General features: G+C 40.7%; 1 protein-coding gene and 2 long non-coding RNA genes across 21 annotated transcripts in view; 1 reads left to right on the top strand and 2 right to left on the bottom strand.

The window, feature by feature from the left end:
* The window catches only part of SRGAP2 (SLIT-ROBO Rho GTPase activating protein 2), a 249,373-nt gene that overhangs the window by 170,869 nt on the left and 53,697 nt on the right, over positions 1-24,807 (bottom strand). The window lies entirely within an intron of this gene.
* Positions 1,972-5,481, top strand: LOC144341427 (uncharacterized). The gene is made up of 2 exons (XR_013418350.1): positions 1,972-4,272; positions 5,210-5,481. It is a non-coding gene; the product is annotated as an uncharacterized LOC144341427 (long non-coding RNA).
* Positions 3,353-11,529, bottom strand: LOC144341428 (uncharacterized). Its single transcript, XR_013418351.1, has 2 exons — positions 9,761-11,529; positions 3,353-5,247 (listed from the first exon to the last, which is right to left on the bottom strand). It is a non-coding gene; the product is annotated as an uncharacterized LOC144341428 (long non-coding RNA).

Raw genomic sequence — 24,807 nt, 5'->3', positions numbered from 1 at the left:
TAAATGAGAAAACACCTTTATATAAAATGGAGGCTATTAAATTTTAAAGTGTATATTAAAATAAGCTGTATAATAATTTAATGTTGATGTAAAAGAAAATATTTTACATAAATTTGCTTTATAATAGTTTATAAAAGTAATGACATTTTTTAAATTCCTGAGGGGGTTCACAAAATTATATTACTCTGAAAGACGTTCATTTTGTTTTTTTTTTTTTTTGGAGACAGTCTCAGTCGGTTGCCCAGGCTGGAGTGCAGTGGCATGATCTCGGTTTGCTGCGGCCTCTGCCTCCTGGATTCAAGTGATTCTAGTGCGCCTCGGCTTCCCGAGTAGCTGGAATTACAATGGTGAACCACCATGCCCGGCTAATTTTTGTATTTTTAGTAGAGATGGGGTTACACCATGTTGTCCAGGTTAGTCTTGAACTCCTGGCCTCAAATGATTCACCCGCCTTGGCCTCCCAAAGTGCTGGGATTATGGGCGTGAGCCACCATGCCCGGCCCAAGTTCATACATTTTTAAATGTTGGGAAATATCAGTCTAATATAAAAGTCTTTTTAATCAGACTCCAGTAATTTAAACCACCTTCTTGGGCCTGCCTTCCAAAGGAATTTAGTCTACCAGAGAGACAGACTATAAGAAGTAATTGCAATGTAAAAAGCCCATTATCAGGGAAAAAGACGACACTGTAGGAATATATAGAAATTGGTCTAGGGCTCAGCAAGGGGCTCCCAGAGGAGCTAGACTTAAAGGATTGAAATTACCTATGGGAAGAAGGCAGGAAAAGTGCTCCAACCAACAGCATGTTCAAAGTCCCAGAGGCAAGAGAAAAGAAGCTGCATGCAAGGAACTAAAATAATCGAAGAAATTCAGGGTAACTGGAGCATAGAATTTAAATGAGAAGATGAAAAGAAGATGAAACTGTTGAAAGAGGCAGAGGTCAAGCTCTGATGAGTATTGCAAATAGTCTGAAGAAGTATGGAATTGTTCTTAAGAGCAAGGGGAAGCTATTAATGTGAACACAGAGTGGGAATTAGATAAGCAAACTACAATGTTTTTAATGACGTAAGTGATCCCCTCCAAGAGAGAGCCAAAGTAGAAGGGAAATGTGAGACTTTTCATTTTCAGAGGGCTCGAGGGTTCTAAGAATCTTCTAATAATGCCTCCCTCAAGCTGAATTTTCCAAATAAAACAAAATGCAAATACTCCCCCTCAAAATACTGACAGCTTGGTGATCCAAAGGCTAGCAAGAAAATGACCACATGCCCTGACCTTGCAAGTAGATCAGTCTCATCGTTTAGATATTAGAGACATCCCCAGAATCACTGTGTGAGTCAGAAGATTTTGGCCTCTGAGTTTCACTTTCCTCATCCGAGAAACGGTGGTAAGAATTTATCCCCTGCCTACCCACCTCACACCATTTAAAGGCCACTTTTCAACCACATGCCTCGATAACATAAGTGGAAAAGATTCTACCAGTTGCATTGACTCAATCCACCAGAAAAAGACAACAAGAAGCAAGAAAATGCTTCATAACGTACAGTATGTCTAAAGTTATCGAGCTGCCTGATCATTTCACACCTCTGAAAAAACATCCTACTGTTCAAATCCATAGATGGGCATATTCAGAATTTGCTTGAGGCAGGAACAAAATTCAGAGCCAAGTCAGCTAGCAGTAAGAAACACTGAACTAAATAAAATAACCAAATGAAAGACATTAAAACTTAGCATTTGATTCAATCTGGTTCCAGGCTTAGGTTGGATGCAGCTGACAAAAGTGAATCAGCCTGGAGCTGGTGAATTCAGGTTCTGTACCCTGAACGGACTATATGACTTGCTTTGAGAGAACTTTCGTAGAATTTGTCATGATTTTACATGTCCCAAAAAGTTATTATTAATTTTAAAGATCAATAAGAAAGTAAAAGCAAAGTGTTACAAGTTCCATCAAAGAAAAGCACTCCAGGTTTTTTGTTTTTCTTTTTCTTTTTTTTTTTTTTTTTTTTTTTTTTGAGACAGAATCTTGCTTTGTCACCCAGGCTAGAGTGCAGTGGTGTGATCTCAGCTGGCTGCAACCTACACCTCCTGGGCTCAAGCGATTCCCATGCCTCACCTTCTGGAGTAGCTAGGATTATAAGTATTTTAGTAGAGACAGGATTTCGCTATGTTGGCCAGGCTGGTCTCAAACTCCTGACCTCAAGTGATCTGCCCAACTCAGTCTCCCAAAGTGCTGGGATTACAGGCGTGAGCCACCGCACCTAGTCTCAAGTTCTTATTACTATGTTTGCCACTATTTTTTAAGGATACGATAAAAAAAATTTGTTTTAAATTATTTTACAGGTCTCCACATTCTCTGGGCAGGTGTGTATTATGTCAAGTTGATTTTTAAAAAAATTTTAACATTAGAATACTTTTAGAGGAAAAGACACAAAATAACACAATAGCTTGACTGGATGAACCTGATTCCCTTGGAAATTTCATCTTCCTTTTCAATAAAGTAGTCTTCCCCAAATTTTAGAAAAGAAACCTATATCCCAGTTCTTTATTGTTAAATGGCACATTTCTCAGAATAAAAGGCTGAAAGCATAGTTCCTCTAATTCATAAACTGGAGCATTTTACACTGTATTATGACATTCAGCACAATGTACAATAATTAGCAATTTACATCTGTCTTCCCTGCCAGGTTAGGAGCACCGTTAAGTCCTGGACCATGTCTTATTCATTGTTACATCCCAGCACCTAGAGCAGAGCTGGCATAAATGTTGAACTGAAATAAATGGAAATGAGTTGTGCTTTCCCTGTCTTTAACAATGAATCTTTGGCAGATTCCAACAAAGCCTCAGAGTTAACTATGTGCAGATCCTGGGTCAGCTAAGACTTACAATAAAGATTTCTGCCTAATTGCCTCTATCTCCACTCTTCCTTCCCCTTCCCTCTCCACCTCCAGAGGGGAGTTCCCACTGGAAATTGCACAATTCTTTATGCAGAGAGAAACAACAAGCTTAGTTCCTGTTGACCTGAAGAGCATAATGTTCTGGCACAGGATCTTCTACCTTCATAGAAGAGTAACAAACTCAATTGGGATTATTTTTCTAAAACTGTCATTTGATGTCTTCTTTTATCTCACCAAGATACAACCTTCTGAGCCACTCATCTTCTATCCTCATTAGTCCCCATAATAAGCAAATACAACTTTGGGACAGTCTGAGACAGTGTTTTCTGAATTTTCTCTGACCACAACCCATAATGAGCAATACATGTTATAATGTGACCCAGTATGTGAACATATACACACCCACCAAAAAAAGTTTGACACAACAATATTTACCCTTTTTGCATCCAATCCACTTTACAATTTTTCATTCTTTTTCTATCCTATTCCATTTACATTTTGAAGAAAGTTGGTGAGTAGTCAGCTAAAATGGCTCCACAACCTACTCTGCAAAGGAGTTACAATCTGCACTTGGAAAAACACTGGTCTATGGACAGGGCTCTGGTCAGTGTTCTCAATAACAATTTGGAGACTTTAAGCAGTAACACGACAGCTTTCAAAAACAAAAGGGCTGGGCGCAATGGTACGTTTCTGTAATCCCAGCTATTCAGGAGGCTGACGGGGGAGAACTGCCTGAGCCTTGGAGCTGGCAACCATCTGGGGCAACATAGTGAAACCTTGTCTTAAGAGGAAAAAAAAATACAAAATCAGGTACACAAAATGAAATTCTCATCCAAAATAAACCATTCTATATCCTTCCTTGAAAAACCACACCAATGCTGGACTTTGTAGCACAAAGAAATCCAGGGACTTGTAACGAGGTCGGGGCTAGACTAGATCCAGATACGCCCAATATTCAACTGGCCAAAAGAACTGCCCCCCGCCCCCCTCCCCCAATGAAATGAAATGCCTCCAAAGTGATCCTCTGGCTATGTACATCCTCCAGCATGCAGGTGGGTAAATGAAGAGAGTGGAAACAGCCTGCCGATTTCTTCCTGGACTTTCTGAGTTTCAAAGTGCTTTCACTTCTATTATTTCATTTAATGAGATGCTGTCAGAAAGTTCATTTCCGGTATAGAAAAGTGTTTCAGGGCCAAGCACGGTGGCTTATGCCTATAATCCCAGCACTTTTGGGAAGCTGAGGCAGGAGCATCGCTTGAGTCCAGGGGTTCAAGACCAGGCTAGGCAACATAAGGAGACCTTGTCTCTACAAAAAACAAACAAACAAAAATAGCCAGGTGTGGTGGTGCATGTCTGTGGCCCCAGCTACCCGGGAGGCTGAGGTGGGAGGATTGCCTGAGCCCAGGAAGTCAAGGCTACAGTAAGCCATGATCACACCACTGCACTCCAGCCTGGGTGACAGAGACCCTGCCAAAAAAAAAAAGAGAGAGAAAAAAGTGTTTCAAAATGCTGTCTGGGGTAAGAGGGTTAACAGTGGGAAAACACGTTCAGAAATTAAAATAATGTCAAATATGCCAAAAATTGTAAGTATTTGAGATTCTTGAAGCAGACGAAGGGAAAGGTTGGGATGAGAGTAAGCTATATAAGTATTCCTGTTCTGTGTGCCAGAGAATGGGGGGTGGGGGCGCGTGGAATCTCATCAATTTGCCAAGTCCCAAAAAGAGTAGGTTCCAGGTCTCTAGTAAGGTTTCAATGCAAGGTTTTGTATATTCTCCCTTATAATCAACTTTCCCCTCAATTCTTAGAAAGATCTTATGGAGTTCAGAAGACGATAAAGATGGAAAGTTGTAAGATCTGAGAGTGTTTACATGATAGAGATATAATTGATGTAGATATAGATATTTACAGAATAAAAGCCAACAGCCTAACATGGCATGATGTGATCAGGCATCTCCTCCTTTCCTCCTAAAAACCTCTCACTCTCTCCTCTCTGACCTCATCTCCTAGTACTTTCCCCTCATTCCCACCAGACTACTCTGCTTCAGCCTCAGTGGCCTTCTTGCCATTCCTCAAATACACCAAGCACACTCGAGCCTTAGGGCTCCACCTTAAGACCTTTAAACTGGCTGTTTCCTCTGCCTGAAATGCCCTTCCCTCAATATCCATGCAGGTTACACTCTTACCTCCTTTAAATCTTTGCACAAATGTGACCTATTCCATGAGGCCTCATTTAAAGCTCCCTACTCCTTATTTTAAAATGAAACCTGGCCCAGGTACTGGTAGCTCACACCTGTAATCCCAGTACTTTAGGAAGCTGAGGTGGGCGGATTGCTTGAAGCCAGGAGTTTGAGACCAGCCTGGGCAACAAAATGAGACCCTGTCTCTACAAAAATTAAAATTAAAAATTAAGATATTAGCCAGGCATAGTGGTACGTGACTGTGGTCCCAAGTACTTCAGGAGGCTGAGGCAGGAGGATCCCTTGAGCCCAGGAGTTGGAGGCTGCAATGAGCTATCACGGTGCCACTGTACTCCAGCCTGGACAACAGAGAGAGACCTTGTCTCTTTAAAAAAAAAAAAAAAAAAAAAAGAAGAAGAAGAAGAAAGAAGAAACATTTTAAAAACGCAACTCCCCTCACGACTACCCAGCATTCTTGATGCTCCTTACTGTACTTATTACCTTCTAAATACTAGCAATTTATATATTCATCATGTTTATTCTTTGTCTCCCTCTTCCTCCACTGAAATGTTAACTCACAGAGAGATCTTTATTGTACTGACTGAAATAAAGCATCTAGAGTAGTGTCTGATACATGATAATCAAAAAATACCTGTTGCACAGATGAGTGAATGAATAAATCAATCAGTAATTGTAAAACATACGATATAAATATCTCTTCACCCACTTGGTAGTGACTAAAAGAAAAAGAAGGTGTTCTACTCTATTTTCTTCTCTTTTTTTTTTTTTTTTTTGAGACAGTCTCACTCTGTCGTCCAGGCTGGAGTGCAGTAGCATGATCTCAGCTCACTGCAAACCCTGACTCCCTGGTTCAAGCAATTCTCATGCCTCAGCTTCCCAAGTAGCTGGGATTCCCAAGTAGCACACCACGTGTGCGCCGCCATGCCCAGCTAATTTTTTTACTTTTTATTTTTAGTATTTTTCACCAAGTTGGCCAGGTTAGTCTCGAACTCCTGACCTCAAGTGATGTGCCCGCCTCAGCATCCCAAAGTGCTGGGATTACAGGCAAGAGCCACCACTCCCAGCCAGTGGGCCTTCTACTCATAGATAAACAACTGAAATGCAAATGTTCACTGACAACATTACAATGGTCAAACTATCAGGATAAATTAATGATATCAGATCCTCCTCTGTTTTCATGAGGGAGAAGTTACCTGCAAAGCAGGACTGGCAGCCACCACAAAGGAAGGGAAAAGAGCAAAGACAGGAGGGATTTAAGAAAAAAACAGAAACTTTAAAAAGTTCACAACTTATCCATGAGCTACTTCTATTAACCTTTAGTAAGCAGGAACAAACAAGTTTTAGGAAGATAATTTTGTCAAGTTTCTGAATACCACCATCTAGAATGATTTATAAAGAAATATGTCTTTACCTATTTAATATAGACTTCCTTATAGAGCAGCATGGCTCTGAAGCATGAAGAAAAACAATTTCGCCTCATTTTGGCAAGATCTGAAACCAAATTTATCCAATAAGCAGACTGTGAAAGTCACCAAAATTTTGGGTGTGACTATTGGCTGAAAAGAGTGATGGATGGCCTGGCCAACATGGAGAAATCCCGTTTCTACTAAAAATACAAAAATTAGCCAGGTGTGGTGGCACATGCCTATAATCCCAGCTACTCAGGAGGCTGAGACAGGAGAATCGCTTGAACCCGGGAGGCAGAGGTTGCCGTGAGCCTAGATCACGCCATTGCACTCCAGTCTGGGCAATAGGAGTGAAACTTCGTCTAAAAAAAAAAAAAAAAGAGTGATAGATGACCATTTGGGGATGTATCTTAAAAGCCAACAGCTTGGATATCCAATCCTGGAATTTCAACAGGACTAGGCAGCAAATACCCAGCTGCTGTGCAATTAACAAATTCAGAATCCTGAGCTTGCTTCCCTGTGGGAAGGGCACCACTTAAAAATAAAACAAAAGAAGATTCCTCATCCATCTACTCCTCAGTTTCACTGTGGAACTCGTGCCCTGGAGAGAGGCAGGTTTATTTCTCAACAGCAAGCAGAGTTCCCAGCCTAAGGAAACCCCCCCAAAGGATTTCAGGTTACAAGGGGGCAATTTCAGAAGGATGAGGCCATAAAACAATTAAAGAGGAATGGGTTAATCTGTATCTAGTCATAATCCATATGCCCAAAGCAGCATCCCTATGAGGTAATCTCACATCAGTCACTGGCTTTTCAACCCAGGCAATTATCTTCCCTCCAACTTCCTACCCTTCCTCAACTCCACCCCCTACCCCACCCTATACACACACACACACACACACACACACACACACACACACACACACACACACACACACACAAAAACACCAAGTTTTATATAAGGGAGGGGAAGTGGAAAGAAGGCAGAGGGTTAAATTTCTCACATCTAAGGCTCTCAGCAACCTGAATTTACTGAAGCCACTCTCCCAGGAGGGGGCATATTGTGACCAAGCTTTCCTGCTTACCTCCTGCCATCTGCAAAATTAAATTAAATGGTCCTTCACTTCTGAAATCCTGCCATCAGTGTACCAAAGGGAACATCTGAGTATACCAGTCAGAGATGATGGCTTTTCTTTTTTACCAATACACACAAATCATTAGGAGATTAAGTTTCTGAATGGCTAATGTGCATTTTCATAAAGAAGTTAAACATTCAGTCTAACACCCACATGGAAGGGGTTGAAAGGGACTAGAATTGCACTTGCTGCTGTATTGGAAGATGATTAAAAGCAGGATAGGCAGAAAGATGATGGCATTTTCACCTCACTTTCATGTGGGGGTGTTGGGAATGGTCATAGGAATTCAAGTGCCAAGAGCTAAAAGAGAAGAGAAAAGGGCTATTAGAAGGCAATGGGGCCTGGCGCGGTGGCTCACACTTGTAATCCCAGCACTTTGGGAGGCCGAGGAGGGCGGATCACCAGGTCAAGAGATCGAGACCATCCTGGCAAACGTAGTGAAGCCCCGTCTCTACCAAAAATACAAAAATTAGCTGGGTGTGGCGATGCTCGCCTGTAGTCCCAGCTACTCAGGAGGCTGAGGCAGAAGAATTACTTGAACCCGGGAGGCGGACGTTGCAGTGAGCCGAGATCATGCCACTGCACTCCAGCCTTGTGACAGAGCGAGATTTCGTATCAAAAAAAAAAAAAAAATTAAAAATTTAAAAATTTAAAAAGAAGGTAATGAGAAGGCCCCTGGAAGGAAAGAATCTGCCCCCTACTCTCCTCACCCCAAAGGAATATTGCTCTCTAGGGAGTTAAACCCATACACATTAGAAAGCCTGTGGTCACCACACTGCAGATGACTGCTCTAAGGCAAATAGAGATTTAAAGCAAACCAGGGTATTCCTTATACTTTTTGACCTTTTTGCTCTACCAGTTTCCATTTTCTGTCCACACAAAAGATTCTGATGTCTTTAGCCATCTACCCCCTCTTCCCCTGACTGAACAATTTAATTCGACAGTTATTTCCACACCTATCTAGTCTCACTTCCAACACGACTAAATTTGGAACAATGGAAGCAAGTGGGTGAAAAGGAACAAAGGAAATAAAATTCAGGAAATGACAATCTTCAGAGTAACAATATATAATTTGAAAAGTAACTCAGACCAGGAACAGACTTTATTTGAATATAAAATTACATACAAATCATATTTAATTCAAACCACTTCAATCCAACACATCTTCACTGAGCACCTACTACGATGCCCTGTGGGGAAAGACAAAAAATAATTGGTCAGAGTCCCATCCAGTCTAAAACACAGCAGGCTCCTATTCCTGCACAAAGAGGCTTTGGGGAGAACCTGTAAAGGCTCCTAATTAGGGATATATCATAAAGAATCTGTGCCTACCTAAAGATCACCCTTAACGGCATTTTTGAATCCATTTATCACCCCCACAATTCCAGAATGGACAAAGAGGAAAGGTACAGGGACTGAGGAAGAGAGAAAAAGTAATATGGTTGCCAGCAAAGCTCAGGAATTTATGCTTTTTGATGAAATACCTGGAAGGAAGAGCAAGAGAAATAATCTTTACATCATATTTTTCTTTGAGAAATTACAATCCAGAGAGGTTGTTCACCAAGATTTTTTTTTTTTTAACCATCATAGTTTTTTGTTTGTTTTAGACAGGATCTTGCTCTGTCACCCAGGCTGGAGTGCAGTGGCATGATCACAGTTCACTGCAAGCTTGAACTCCTGGGGTAAGGCAATCATTCCACTCCAGCCTCAGGGATTAGCAGGGACTAAGGCAAATGCCATCACACCCGGCGAATTTTTAATTTCTTATTTTTAGTAGAGATGAGGTCTCACTATGTTGTCCAGGTTGGTCTTCAACTCCTACACTCAAGTGATCCTCCCGCCTTGGCCTCCCAAAGTGCTGGGATTACAGGCGTGAGGAGCCACCATGCCCAGCTCATCGTAGTTTTTTTTTTTTTTTTGAGACTGAGTCTTGCTCTGTCGCCCAGACTGGAGTGCAGTGGCACGATCTCAGCTCACTGCAACCTAAGCCTCCCGGGTTCAAACGATTCTCCTGCCTCAGCCTCCTGAGTAGCTGGGATTTATAGGCACATGCCACCATGCCCAGATAATTTTTGTATTTTTAGTAGAGGCGAGGTTTCACCATGTTAGTTAGGCTGGTCTTGGACTCCTGACCTTGTGATATCATAGTTTTTAATAAGCTCATTTCTCTTTTCCCCTGTCTTGTTCTGAAAGACACAGAATTTTCAGAGGGAGAATTAGGAATAAAAGTATCTCTTGATCTGGGATCTAGGAAAAGATACTAGGGCATCAAAATCAACTGAATGAAGGGACAGAAAAAAAATCCAAGAAATTGGGAATAAGGGAAGTCTGCAAAGCTCCTGGCCCCACAATGTCTATACTCCCAAGCCCAATATCCAGTTGTAGAAGCACATATTATGATGTCATAAAAACAACTTCAACGGTAAAGGCTCATAAATTTTCATCTCTCAACACAGTGACTACCCACAGAGGGGTTTTTACGAAAATGAAGAGTTCCCCCAGAAGCCTTAACTCTGAGGGTCATCAAAATTAGGACAATCTCTTTTGAGCTTACACACTGCTGTCCTCAAGGGGTGTTCCGGGGTCAGTCTGAAACTGAAATGATATCAGAACTCTCTGACACTTATTTCTAGTGTCAGTATCTGCCAGCAACTCACCAAGAGCAAAAGTCCAGGGAGCCCCTTCAGGGAGAAAGTTTCTCACTCTGGATCCCAATTCTACTCTGAAAAATTCAACTGTACAACTAACATTTTACAACAAAGAGGTTCCATTTTAAAAACCCAAGGACACAAGGGGACAGTCAAGGTGACAAGGCTCAAATTCTGGTAGAAAATATAAATCCCCAGATATTCTCTTTCCCTGTCCAAGGGCAAAAGCTGACCAGGCCTTGGGAGGAAAGACTCCTGTACAGTCTAGTACACACCACTCCTTCTGCTCATTCCTCCCAGCAACCACTCTTCTTGGGAGATTAATGCAGTCAAATGTCCTCCAGTGATGCAGAGCATTCTCCCATTCTGCAGGGCTTCAAAACAAAGCCAAAGAGCTGCCTGCTGTATTTCTGTACTCTTACAACACAGGGAGACAGAGAGATCCAAGGACTTCCAACCATCTGTGTGCCAACCCCCAGCTACTCTAAGACATAAAAAGTGGAACAAAGGAGTTTGTGACTGCAAAGATGGAGAGAAAATGATGGCTTAAAAGAAAGGTATATTGTTTTCCTTGATAATTATTTTCTTCACTTTGCTTTTCTGTATTTTCCAAATTGTCTATGATAAACATGTTGCTTTTCTAATTAGAAAAAGCAGGAAATGTTATTTTAAATTTTTTTTTTAAAAATCAGCAGAGCACTATCCTGAATGCTTTGAGGCAATGGTCTGGGGGTACCTACGACACTCCTTGGGGAGGGCAAGGGATGGGAAGCAGAAAGAGAAAGAATGAAAGAAAATCCAGTTTTTAAAAAAAGGAAAAGAAAAACTAGGGGGTTGGGGAAAGGTGGGGATTTCCTATGCATTAATGTGTACACTTAGATTAAAGAAAAAATGTGCTGGGCACAGTGGCTCTTACCTGTAATCCCAGCTCTTTGGGAAGCTGAGGCGAGTGGAGGACCTGGCTCAGGAGTTCAAGACCAGCCTGGCCAACATGGTGAAACCCTGTCTCTACCAAAAACGCAAAAATTAGCTGGGCGTGGTGGCGCATGCCTGTAATCCCAGCTACTCAGGAAGCTGAGGCAGGAGAATCGCTTGAACCCGGGAGGTTGAGACTGCAGAGAGCTGAGATCGTGCCACTGCACTCCAGCCTGGGTGACAGAGCGAGACTCCATCAAAAAAGAGAAAAAGGAAAAAGAAAAAAAATTAATTTATAGCAGTAGGCACCTGGTTAGTATACTGCACAAGAAAGTACTCAAAATAGAGAATCATTATTTCTGGGTATGTTCTGAGAAGGAAGATTTCTACTTGGATATAATTTACCCCCGGGAATGTCCAGGTTATAAGGCCCAGGTAGATAATACAGTTCTAAAGACTCAGGGTTTCTCTACTGTCTCAGTAACTCGCCTCCTGTTTGATGAGGGCCAGATGCAGCTGCTGGTCACTGCCAAGCAGACAGGACAGCAGCACTGTTTCCCCTTGCATTGCTCTGTGCTCTGAAGCTCACCCTCCATTCTGCTCTCCTTCTGACCTCCTGGAAGACTAGGGTCTTACAGATTCTTCCCTGTGAATCTTACAAGAGAGCCTTCTAATGATAATTCACTGTTACATGGGCCTGGGCTCATAGGAAGCACACGCCACAGTGAGGGGAGAAACAGATGCCCATTTCCAACAGAAACATCTGTTCCTTCCAGCTCAGGAAAATCTGTTGGCAGAGAATCATGTGGTAAGATTTTTTTGTTAGGAAAAAAGCTAAAAAGCACACCACAGAAAAATGGAACAGTGCTATTAGGATACAACCAATCCTCTATGCTTTTTTTAATTTTTTTTTTTTGAGATGGAGTCTCGCTCTGTTGCCCAGGCTGGAGTGCAGTGGTGTGATTCCGGCTTGCTGCAACCTCTGCCTCCTGGGCTCAAGTGATTCTCGTGCCACAGCCTCCCAAGTAGCTGGGACTATAGGCAAGTGTCACCATGCTCAGCTTTGTATTTTTAGTAGACACGGAGTTTTGCCGTGTCGACTAGGCTGGTCTCAAACTCCTGGCCTCAGGTGATCTGCCCACCTCAGCCTCTCAAAGTGCTGGGATTACAGGTGTGAGCCACCACATTCGGCCATTCTCCATGCTTTTTAAAGCAAAGGAACCAAAATCCTGCTTCCTGAAATCTTGACCATTGTTACAAAAATCTGAGCGCCACACTTTTGCCCACACAGGTGCAGCTCCCACTTAGATACAGCTCCCTGACCAGTCACTGCTCCAGGGCAAAGTCTAGTCTCACTGAATGAAAACCGTGAGTTCTAGAAAGGAAGTTCATTCAAGTTTTTCGCTAAGTAAAGGTCCATAACCGTCCACGTCAGTCAAGACCCTGCCAGACCAACATAACCTGGAAATTAGGAAACCCTAAGAGAAGTTACATTCTTTTAGACTCAAACACCACCACCAACCCAATCCACACCCTGGCCTTTTCAGAAATCTAGAGGAGCACTTTTTGTTTATCAGTGTCTAGGGAAGTGCTACTGGCACTTAGTGCAAAGGGAAAGGAATGTAATGTCATGAATGTGGGGAACAGTCCCAAAATGCATCTAAAATGCCAATGGCATCTCCGTTAATAATCACCATATAGAAATGGTTTGGTTTAATTAGTTTTGTCTGTTTTCCTAAATGAGTATAACATTCATTCACCTGGGGAAAACATTCTCAATACGAAACAGTAAACAATGACAAGCAAGTTTCCCTCTCATCCCTACCCTTCCCCAAAGTTCTATACCTCTGAGGAAACCATTTTCTTATATATCCTTCAAGAAATATTCTCTGTGTATACAACCATCTGTGTATATGCTCCTTCCCTTTTTAAAATGTGGCACATGTGCCACTTTTTTTTCATTTAACAGTGTATCTCGGAGATTTTTTCGTATAGAACGTATCAATCTGCCCCTTCTTTCTACCAGCTGCATAGCATTCCACTGCATAGCTATGCTTTCATTTATTCAACCAGTCCCTTTTTGGTGGTACCTGCCATTGTTTCCAATTTTTTGCTGCCATAAACAATGTTGTAATGAATGTAGATGTGGGTGTATCTACAGAATAAAGTCCTAGAAGGGAACCAGTAAGTCAAAGGGTATATACATCTTAAATTCTTTCTGATACTGCCCATTCAACAATATATGAGACTTCTTGCTACTCTGTACTCAGAATGCAATGTATGAGCAAATGTTTTTTATCTGATATGTGAAAAATGACTACATATTGTATTTGCAATTGAATTTGTATTCCTCTATTATGAATAAGACCTGGCATCATTCATTTCCTATGTTCATAGGTTTCCATGTTGCAATAAGTCTTTGCAGGTGTTAGTAAGTTATTTAGTTATTCTGTTTGAAACAACAGCTCATGTTCTTTGCTCATTTTTTCTTTGGATTGCTGATCTTTTTTGACTTTTTGTTGACTGTATGAACACTTTATAAAGGAAATTAGCCCCTTCTCATGTGTTGCAAATATCTTTCCCAGTTCATCTTTTGGCTTTATGATACTATTTTTAACCATGTAGAACTTTTAAAATTTGTCAATCTTTTCTTACATAGCTCCTGAATTTTCAGTCAGGCTTACATTATATTCCATGGTTTAAAAATATATACTTCTATATTTTCTTTTAATATTTTATGGTTTCATTTTGTACATGTATATTTTAATCAATATAAAATTAACTTCCATATAAGGAGGAAGACAGGGATCCAATTTAATTTTTTCCCAAATGGCTACCCAGTTGTCTCAAAATTGGTTATTGAAAAATCCATTCCTCTCTCCCATCCCACCAATATGAAATACCATGGTTTATGCCAAATGCCTTTGTGTATTCGGCTGTACTCCTGCATTCTCTATCCTGTTTTTCTAGACTCTGTTTTTAATTTGGAGATGGCAAAAACAAATCTAGGGAACAACCTTGAAGTGTCATAAAGAAAAGAAAATGGCCTTTAGAGCCTAGAGGCAGTGTAGAAATTGGAATTAAAAATTATTCTCTCTAATGACTCTAAGTCCACCTATTCCATGGGACTTTACCCAAAGCCTCATCTTCTGCTTGTAAATAGTTTACATTTTTAAATGTGAACCTTTTATTAAAATGTAATGTAGATACAGAAGGAACACAACTCTTAAGTAGCCAGCTTAAAGAATTTTCACAAAGTGAACAAAATCATGCAACTAGCACCCAGATAAAAAACAGAGCATCGCTAGCGCTCTAAAAGCCCCTTTGGGCTCCCTTCCAGTCATTACCCTTCCATAAGGGTGACCATGATAGGGATTACTGTCACCGTAGATTGATTGGTCCTGCCTCTTTTAAAATTTCATATAAATTGAATCATATAGGATGCACTCTTGTTTCATGTCTCTTTCACTCCTTATTATGAGATTCATCCATGTTGTTTTGTACAATTCTTCAGTGAGTTAACACAGCACTTTACATCACAAGATGGCAGCTGAATGTCCAGGCATCTCATCATATTTTAAGCAATAAAAAATATAGAAGGTCAGGTGCGGTGGCTCATGCCTGTAATCCCAGCACTTTGGGAGGCCGAGGCGGGAAGATCACCTGAGATCAGGAGTTCAAGACCAGCCTGACCAACATGGAGAAACTCTGTCTCTACTAAAAATACAAAATTAGCCAGGCGTGGTAGCACATGCCTGTAATCCCAGCTACTCGTGAGACTGAGGCAGGAGAATCGCTTGAAACGGGAAGGCGGGGGGTGCAGTGAGCCGAGATCGTGCCATTGCACCCCAGTCTGGGCAACAAGAGCAAGACTCCACCTCAAAAACAAAAAACAAACAAAAAAAACCATAGAGAATGAAAGAAATGGGCCATGTCAGGCAGGTCTGTTTCCTTTCTCATATTTTCTAATAAAAAGAATCCCTTCTTTGAGTTATGTTTGCCCTATTCATAATAATTCGCCTCCTCTTTTATTAGTGGGGACCCTGAAGAATGACATAACCTCTTTAGGTCTTAGTTTCAGTCCAATAAGTGACCTGCGTTAGATGATCTCTAAGCTCCTCCCAGCTCAAACAGTCTTAGATTCCATTAACTTGCTTATCTTCTCATTATTTTTAGGAGAAAAGTAGAAAGAAATAGGAGAGTTTACCTATTTAAGAGGCAAGAACTGAAGTATAAGGATGTAGAATGTCCAGAGCTTTATCCCCTGAACAGCAGAGGTCTCAATTTAAGTTAAATCAATATACAAAAACCTAGGTTTAAAAATTGAACTGGAGAGAAAGAAATACATTCACTTTATGAAAAATAATTCTCATCTTCTGGCAGGTTTTGTTATAATGCTTTTCTAATGCCTTTAAATTATGATTACATTTACAGTAATTCAATTTGCACACAACTTTCAAGAATATCCACATGCTCTTTTGTTCATGTCTAATTACTACTATCTTTCTGAAACAGACCAATACACTATTCTTAGTGATTCCTATCACCAAGAATAACAAGCATTCCTCCTCTCTTGGTATTTCTATAACCATCTTTCTAGGACTTTAGGAGCCATTTTCTAAGCGCCTCTCAAGCCCAAATCTTCAGTTATTAATGAACATTCAAAGAGAACACCTTTAAATCTCCAACTTGATTTTTATATTTTTACTTCTTTAGAGGTAGAATGTTGAGAGATTCCATATATTTGGTTAAAAGAAATATGAAAAGATTCCTTATGTTTCTCCACCCTTCCTTACATTCCTCATGACCATCCATCCTCCCAAAAGGAAGGGGGGTACAATCTGCCTATATTATTCCAAATATTTCAGCTTTTATTTTCACCATGGAAAAAGCATTAAACTCAGCTGAATTATTCATGAGACCCTAGGTAACATGATCATTGTTTTTGGCCTTTGGCTTCAATACTTTCAGCCTTGCAACTTATTTTAGAGTTTCTGAATGGGGCTAACAAGGGACTTCGCTATACACATCATTAAACTGTTAGCATGTGTCCTGGCACGGAAATTTACACTATATTAATAAACCCATATATTTGCAAGGATGCGTGTGTCTTCGATGCTGTTCTTTGATCAATTTCTCCTACTTCCCTGGAGTTTCATCCAGATCAGATTTTTAGAGTATGTACCAACATGAGATGACTAAAATATTCAAGACAGAAAGAAAAATCTGAGCTCCAGTTTAGAGATTCTCACTTTTCCTCCAGGGATGATCATAAGACTGGCTCGACGGATGAGGGGCAAATGTCACCATGCACATCACTCTGAATTCCCTTCATTGCAGTTGCAAAAGCATGTTTCTGAGTTTGGACATAGAATTAAACAGCCCATACTCTTTCAGTGCCCAAAGTTTCTGAAGGAATTGATTCTTCCTTATAACTGTCATTTAGACATGCCTCCTCCCCTGACCTCCTATTCTCCTTGCTTTGGTTTGCCCCAAAGAAAAGGAAGAAAAGAAAAGCAGATAAAGCTCTCCCTACCCCATTACAAATCCCAAGTAACACTTTTCTCACTTCTTCCTATCAAGGCTATAAAATAGGTGCTGCCCACTCTCATACCGAGAGATTTCTTACGGTCACACAAAGTAAACCATCATTGCCAACTGGCACTGAACCTAATGTTCCTCAATGATCAGACCTGAGCTCTATCCCTATGTTTCTTCCAGAAAAGTTATAACCATTCTCAAAGTTTTCACTGGAGAGCAGTTAAGTAAGATTTAAGGAAATATGTCATCATTCTATTTCCTTCCAAAATTATATTATACAAGATATAAGCATTATGCATCAATTTACATTCCACTTCTCCCCAGTGTGAGAGTCTGGTTAATAAAATTAAACTGGACCAGTACCTACTAAGCAACTAGATCTCTGGAAAGTCTGAATGCTGAAGATGGATGCCCTCGGGGAGGGGCTTAACACAGCACATAAACAAAGCTCAGATTTCATCTTCCACTAAACCCAGTGGGACACTAATGAGTTTCTAAAGATGCAGAGCAAACTAACATCATTCCTGGCTGTCATTTATTTTGAAGTACACTAGTTATTTAATTTTGTCACATGCTACCAAATAATACAACACATTGCTCTCTTGCCTTCAGTGTTATCCCCTTTCCAAGGCATAAGAAACTACTCTAGAAGTATCCAGAGTCTTAAGACATATAGGGAAATATTAAAATTCATTAATAAGTGTCCTGGGGGATTCCCATTTCCTTTTCATGCCTCTTTGTTCTTTGGAGATTTTTCTATCGCATGATCTTGTTTATTTTCTTTTATAGCACTTATCTCAATATTTAATTATCTTTGTTTACTTATGTTTCCCTCATAGATGTAATCTCCATTAGAGAAGAGACTTCTGTGTTGTTCACTGTTATATCCCCAACCTAACAGTGCCCAGCACAAACTTAAATACTCAATAGATATGTATTAAATGACTACTGAAGCACTAAGAATGGGCTGGGTTCTGCTGCATGAACAACCAACCCCCAAAATCTCAGTGGCTTACCATCACAAAAAGTCATTTATTTTTTATGCTGTGTATCCAACAAGGGTCAGGGAGGGGCAATCTGTTCATCATTGTAGTTCAAGAGCTCAGACTGACAGAGGTTCCACCTGCTCACAAACTTTCACGATCACCAAGGCAGGAAAAGAGAGCACTGAACTGTCCCATACTGGCAACTGCTTCTGCCCAGAATTGCCATGTATGGCCACATTTTGCCAGCCAACGCAAGTGAAATGACTACCTCTAACTTGAAAGGGAAGGAAGGAAATAGATGTGAGTAAGCACTGGAAGCCTGTAAAAAATTAAATAGCAACTCTAGAATCTTGCTGTTGTAAGGGGTTCATTTGGTCCAGCCCTGTCTCCAGGCAAGGCTGCAATCAGAAGGTAACAGATAACAGCAAAGGCAGTAAACAAGCAGACAAACTAACAATGGACATTATGTACATCGTACCAAGAGGCTTTTCAAAATCAGTAATCAAGTGGCACTATCAGAAGAACCTTTACAGGAAAAAAAAAAAAAGTCTTACCTGCCCAATCAAGAGGAAATACTTGTATTCATTATGTCATTTACCTTAGGAACAAGATAAATGATTCAGGTACGCTCTGTATCCGTGCTCTTTTACTAAAACCTTTTTGGGGACTAAACCAACTGTAGGAAAATATGCAACAATCTGATGTCATGTTTTCAGATGACAAAAAAAAAAAAAAAAGAAAAGAACCCCACGAAAAAACACAGTTCACTGAAATCCCATTCATACATTTATTTTTTACCAAAGTAATACATGCGAACAAAAGCAATCAACTGGTGGCAGCATTTAGGCCCACTAAGACACAACCACCCATTGCCGAAGAAGGCCTGCACATCATTCTGACTCATGTTTGGCTCTTTCTCTAGAGCACATCTCTTGGTATTTCCTGCAGATATACAGCAAGCAAGATTTCATTCCTGCCAGACGAGCTTTTTTTTTTTTTTTATCTCCACCAGTCAGTCTCTTACAGTGAGATAACCTCCAGTCACAACTCTCCCTCCAAATGAATTCCCAGGTTGCCATGGCAACTAACACCTTCCTCCAATACTGTCAATATGCTTCCCAACCCTAAAGGCAGCCCTCTTGATTTACTGCCAGAAGTACCAATCTCCTCAAGTAAAAGAGAATGCCTTCCTTTGCTCCAAAACTATAAATGAGACTTTTTAGAAGACTCTCTGTTAATAATATTAATAGTATCAGCTACCACCTATTGAGGGCCAACTTTATTTCTATTATCTTGTTTAATCATTTAAAAAAAAAAACTGCATGGTAGATATCACTCTCTTTATGTTATGGATTAAAGTAATTATAAATCAGAGGTTATATAACTTGACCAAGAGGCAGAACCAGGATTTGAACACAGAATCTTCTGGCCCAGATTATCTCTGAGGCTTCCTCCTTTGACACAAGATCTTTTCCAGCTTAGAGGAGTAACCTCATCTGTCTTGTCCTCTCAGCCTAAACTTGTTCCTTTTTCTAAAAGTGCTTTCTACACTTCAAGACAATTTAGCTTGCTTTAATATCAACACAACACTGCTCTAAATCCAATGGCACTTAAAGGTGTGTTAATACTGATTAAACATTAAGAGAGACAAGACTTCATTCTCCTGCTCTTCATCTCCAAGGGCTTTGGTGGGGAAGAATGAGATAATGGGTGCTAAGTGTTTTGTACTGAGAGTGAAGGTATACAAGATCAATACCAGCAGATATTGAGGTGTCCACAATGTGACCAGGTGCCAAGGAATGTCCATAAGGGTAGAACTGCAGCCAAGTCTCCTGGATTTGCTTCCTTGGGCCCCTTCCTTGGGCCCCACGCCTACCCATATGACCACATCCTCACTATTCTCCCCTAAACACAAATTGAGGGACATACAAAGCAAGCACTGTACTTACTTCTTAACCGATCCGTCCCCTCCCCCATCCCCAACACACAGGGAGACTTTATGTTAGCCTTGTAAATAAGAAACACCATTCCACAGTTATTTTTCCAGTCTGCCTTTTTTTAACCGCTCACCTGGCAGAAACTGTTATTCTCCTGGCCAGCAGCTATTTGTAAAACTGGTCTGCCTCCCTATTTTTATACCAAAGATACTAATTCTTTAGTAGAAAGGGGAGTATTCCAAATAAGACAATTAGCAAATCACCTAGAATTTCCAGCCACTCCACAGAGGCACACAAACAAGAGAATTAACCCAATTTGTTGTCTATAATAAACAGGACGTTCTGCCCACCACAGAGCCCCAGAGGTTTGTAGGAGATGACTAATTCCTAGTAGTAATGGCTACAATGGCCCAGTTCCTTATTTTATTACTGTGTGCTGAAATTTTAAAGGCGCTCCTCTCCCACCCCCATCTTCCCTTGCATACTTCTGCACATCAATCCATTAAGAATCTGAAGTGTAATTTATCTTATTCACTATTATCCTGTTAAATTGCTCTACAGCTGCCATGGCAGTAATTGCAGTGATCAGTGATTCAGACTTCTTAAGCAAAGGGCCTTAAGTAGGTTTCATTATTACAATTTCCAAAGGTTTTATTATTGAAATAAACCTGAGATAGAATAGTATGCCTCCATGGGGCAGTAATACTAATGATTCTTAAGTTATGAAGGGATGTCAGATTCATCATCAATGTTGCACTCGTGAATACGAGTAATTGGGAATTTATCAACCAACAAAACCAACTGGCATTCTAAGAATGAAGAATAATAATCTCATTTTAAGTAGCATATGCAGTACTGTGCGACCCTTTAAAAAGCTGCTTTTGTTCACTGGAGTATTGCTTGTAATAGCAAATACTGGAAACAACTCAAGTGCACATTTGTAAGGAACTGAGTCAATAAAGTAGGAGGCAGCCATCCACACAATGGAATACTATGCAGCTCTGATATATGAATGAGAAAGCTTTCTCTGTACCAACATGGAAAGATCCCCAAGACATACTGTTAAGGACAAAATAGTACAGAACAGGTTATATAATGAGTTACCTTTCATGTAAAAGAATGTGAGGGCGTAAGAACATATGTTCATATCTCCTTTTATTTACATAAACACTGCACAGCTATATAAGGAACTATTAAGAGTGACATATAATAAGGAGCACGGGTTCTACAGGGTGGACCAGACAGAGGTGGAAATAATACTCATCAACAGATGCCTTTCAAAAAATTTTTTTTCATATTTTAAATTTACCTTTACTACCTATTTATTTGGTTCAAGGCTCCATTTCCTCCACTTTGGGACCAGGTAATCAGGCTTTAGACTACTTACCTCTGTCTGTCAGAAGTTACTAACCTCATGACAGGAATAATTTAGGTTAGAGGAGTAGCAAAACTATCACTCAACTGTTTCCTTAGAAAAGGAGAAACTCATAAAACATATGGGACCCCAAAATGTGAACATTATATGTAAGACTGGGTTAAAATGTCTTCGAAAAATGTCTTCGAAAAATGTAAAAACAATAGAGGTGTGACAGTATGCTGAAAAAAATATGAGGGGGGTGGAAGAGTGGGATAGAGAGTGGTCCTCCTTCCCTACTCCCTTTACAATGTTGATTTCATCCTTGAGTTTTCGTAATGGACTTTTGTAAAGGTGAGATTTGCATCCAGTTTTAAGACCACTTTCAGCACAAGTGCTTTTTTTATTAAGTATTTCTGTGGTTCCCCTTCCCCTGACAAAAAGGAAAGGGGAAGCTATTGTTCAGGACATGTAAGGAGTTTATCTAGCTTTGTGGGTTAAAAGAGCCCACAATATTTAATAATATTTAATAAATTTATTAATATTTAACAATGTTTAATAAAATTTAGCCACTTGCCTAACCCTTGTGTCAGAGAATTCTTGCTCTAACAAAACACCAAGGACAACTAGACCCTCCTACCTACCCATAGCCTCAACTAGATAAATGCAAACATGTTGGCTCACTCCTGTAATCCCAGTACTCTGGAAAGTCAAAGTGAGAGGAACACTTGAGCCCAGGAGTTTGAGATCAGCCTGGGGAACATAGAGAGATCCTGCCTCTACAAAAAAATAAAAAATTAGCTGGGCTTGGTGGCATGCACCTATGGTCCCAGTTACTTGGGAGGCTGAGGTGGGAGGATCACTTCAGCCTGGAAGGTCGAGGCTGCAGTGAGCTATGATCATGCCATCACACTCCAGCCTGGGTGACAGGATGAGACCCTGTCTCTTAAAAAAAAAAAAAAAAAAAAAAAAGATAAATGCAAATATGAATCGCCTACAGAATTAAAAGGCCACAAATGTTCCAACGTTAGCAGGGAGTCTGGGAGGAAACCTCCCAGCTGCCCCAGCCAACCCAACTAAGAGAAAGAGGTTGGCGGCCAGAGGAACAGATAAGGCAAGGCTTCATCTGAGCCTATCAGCTTCTGCAGAAAAAATATTCCATGGTCATGGGATGACCTGACTGACTGATGCAAACTGTCCACACAGCTAGTTACCTTTGCCTCCTCTCTGGATCCAAAATGTAATGGAAATGAATGCCTTATGGAATCTATCCCTGCCCTTCTCATCAAGCACCCTTCTTAGGAGAGCCCACACTAGCTGATGACTCCGGAATTCTGGTTACCATAAGTCTAGGCATCATGCCACTGAGCTTTGTCTTTCCAATTACCTTTTAGACATTGCTACCTGGATGTCCCAGGTGTCCCATGTCCAAAGGTTAACTCCTTCTTTCTGGTAGCATATGCTCTTTGTATCTCCACTTCTCCTGTCTCAGTTAATAGCCTGTTGATTGATCTATTTCATTCTATGTTCATGGAACACTAACCATGCACCAAGATCCCTGTACCAGAAGCCTGAAGAGCACCTACAGTCCTCCTTCTGTCCTACTCCTATTTCTATTCACCTTGTCAACAGTGAGCTGCACTGATTTTTTACCTCCTAAATATCTCTCAAAACCTCACTTCCCCTTCATATTCACTGGCATTCCCTTATTCAGCATCTCATCATTCATTCAACAATATTTAATAAGTATAAAGTATAGCTAGGCGTATTTAAACGGAACAAAAACGGTGTGATCTTTGCTTTCTGGTAGCTCAACACCTAGTTATTTCTTAACTGAACTATTCAGATATACTCTTGTCGCCTACCATTAATTATCTCAACAGCAACCAGAGTGTCTCCTCAAAACTTAAATTAGATCATTTAATTCAGGGGTAGTAAACTTTTTCTATAAAGGCCAGATAGTAAATATTTTAGGCTTCTGGGCCATGTTTTCTGTTGAAATTACTCAACTCTGCTCTTGTAACATTAAAAATAGCCATGGAGGATATGCAAACCCATGGGTGTGACAGTGTTCCAATATGGCTTATTCATAAAAATAGGCAGCAGGACAGATTTGACCCATGGGCTGTAGTTTGCTGACCCCTGATTTAATTAATCACAGTGTTTCTTACTCCACTGGAATTAATCCAGATTCCTTCCCATGGTTTAGAAGGTGCTTCATCCTCATCTAACTATTACTTGCTCCTCTGGGCTCCACTATGCTCCAGCCACTCTGACCATCTTTACGGTGCTTAAACACCATGCCAAGCCTGTTCACATCTTAGGTCCCTGTACTTGCTGTTATACCCATCAGGACCACTCTTGCCTAGATCTTCTCATAGCTGTCTCAGCTCAAATATCACCTCCTCAGAGAGGCCTTCACTGCCCACCCCCATCAGTACCCATCCCAATGCCCAAACACTCTAACTCCCATAGCTCTATTTTTTTTTTCAAATTACTTACCACTATCTGAAAAAATATCATTTGTTGCATGTATATAGTCTGCTTCCCTACTACCACACTACTCCATCACTACTAGAATGTAAGCTCCATGAGGGCAGAGACTGTCTTATTCACTCGCCCCCTAGGTTCCCAGCACCTGTATCTGTGCCTGGCACTTAGCAGGGGCTCAACAAATATCTGTTATCTAAACTGTTATTGCCTCTAGTCTCCCTCCCTCCAACCCACTGGTATCTTCACTGCCACCAGTGATCTTTCAAAAATACAAATGGGGCCAAACATAGTGGCTCACGCCTGTAATAGCAGCACCTTGGGAGGCTGAGGCAGGAGGATCGCTTGAACCCAGGTAGGTGAGGCTGCAGCGAGTCATGATCACACCACTGCACTCCATCCTGGGAAACAAGAGTGAAACCCTGTTTCAAAAAAAAAAAAAAAATAGCAGTGTGTAGTGGTGCACAACTGTAATCCCTGCTACTTAAGAGGCTGAGGCAAGAGGATCACTTGAGCCCAGGAGTCTGAGGTTACAGTGAGCTATGATCACACTATTGCACTCAAGCCTGGGCGACAGAGCAAGACTCTGCCTCATTTAAAAAATAAAATAAAATGCAAATGAATCATGTCACTCTCCTACTTAAAATATTTCCATGGTTCCCCACTGGCTTTAAGATACAAAAGCAAATTATGTGGCAAGACCATTATAGCTTTTATCAGACCTTCCCACACTCTCCCAGTAGTAGACTGTGAGCTCTAAGTGGTAAGGACCAACTCCTGTTTATCTTTTTATCTCAGGTACTCAGCATAGTACCAGGCACATTGTTGGTGTTCCATGAATGTAGAATGAAATCAATCAATCAACAGGAGTACAACTAGCACAATGCACGATTCTAATGTGGTAAGTACCCAATTTAAAGGCAAGGAAGCAAGATTTTGCACAACATTTTTCCTTTCTTTTCTTTGGAAGCAACCTGGGTAGGGGCTATGCTTATAACTCTGAATCTAACTTTAGATTTTGTCACCCAGATTTTACCTGGCAGGCAGCCACTCACCACTTTCTAAAAGAATGGCAGGAGAAGGCAGGGAGATAAGTCATGCAAATCTATCGTGCTGTTTCCTGTGATCAGCTCTGATAAAAAGGTTAGGAAAGGAGACAAAACACAAAGGCTAAAATGCAACTTAGGGATTCTCCATGGATTCCAAGTGTCTACATTCTCCCTGTCATCTATTAGCAAAGAAAACCTAATGCTGGCTCTTTTGCTGTATAAAATAACCTAAGAGGTTCAGGGAATTTCTTCAGAACTGC

The sequence above is a fragment of the Macaca mulatta genome, chromosome 1 (assembly GCF_049350105.2).
Source record: "Macaca mulatta isolate MMU2019108-1 chromosome 1, T2T-MMU8v2.0, whole genome shotgun sequence".
In the NCBI taxonomy this organism is placed as follows: Eukaryota; Metazoa; Chordata; class Mammalia; order Primates; family Cercopithecidae; genus Macaca; species Macaca mulatta.
This window is presented reverse-complemented; position numbering and strand designations above follow the sequence as displayed.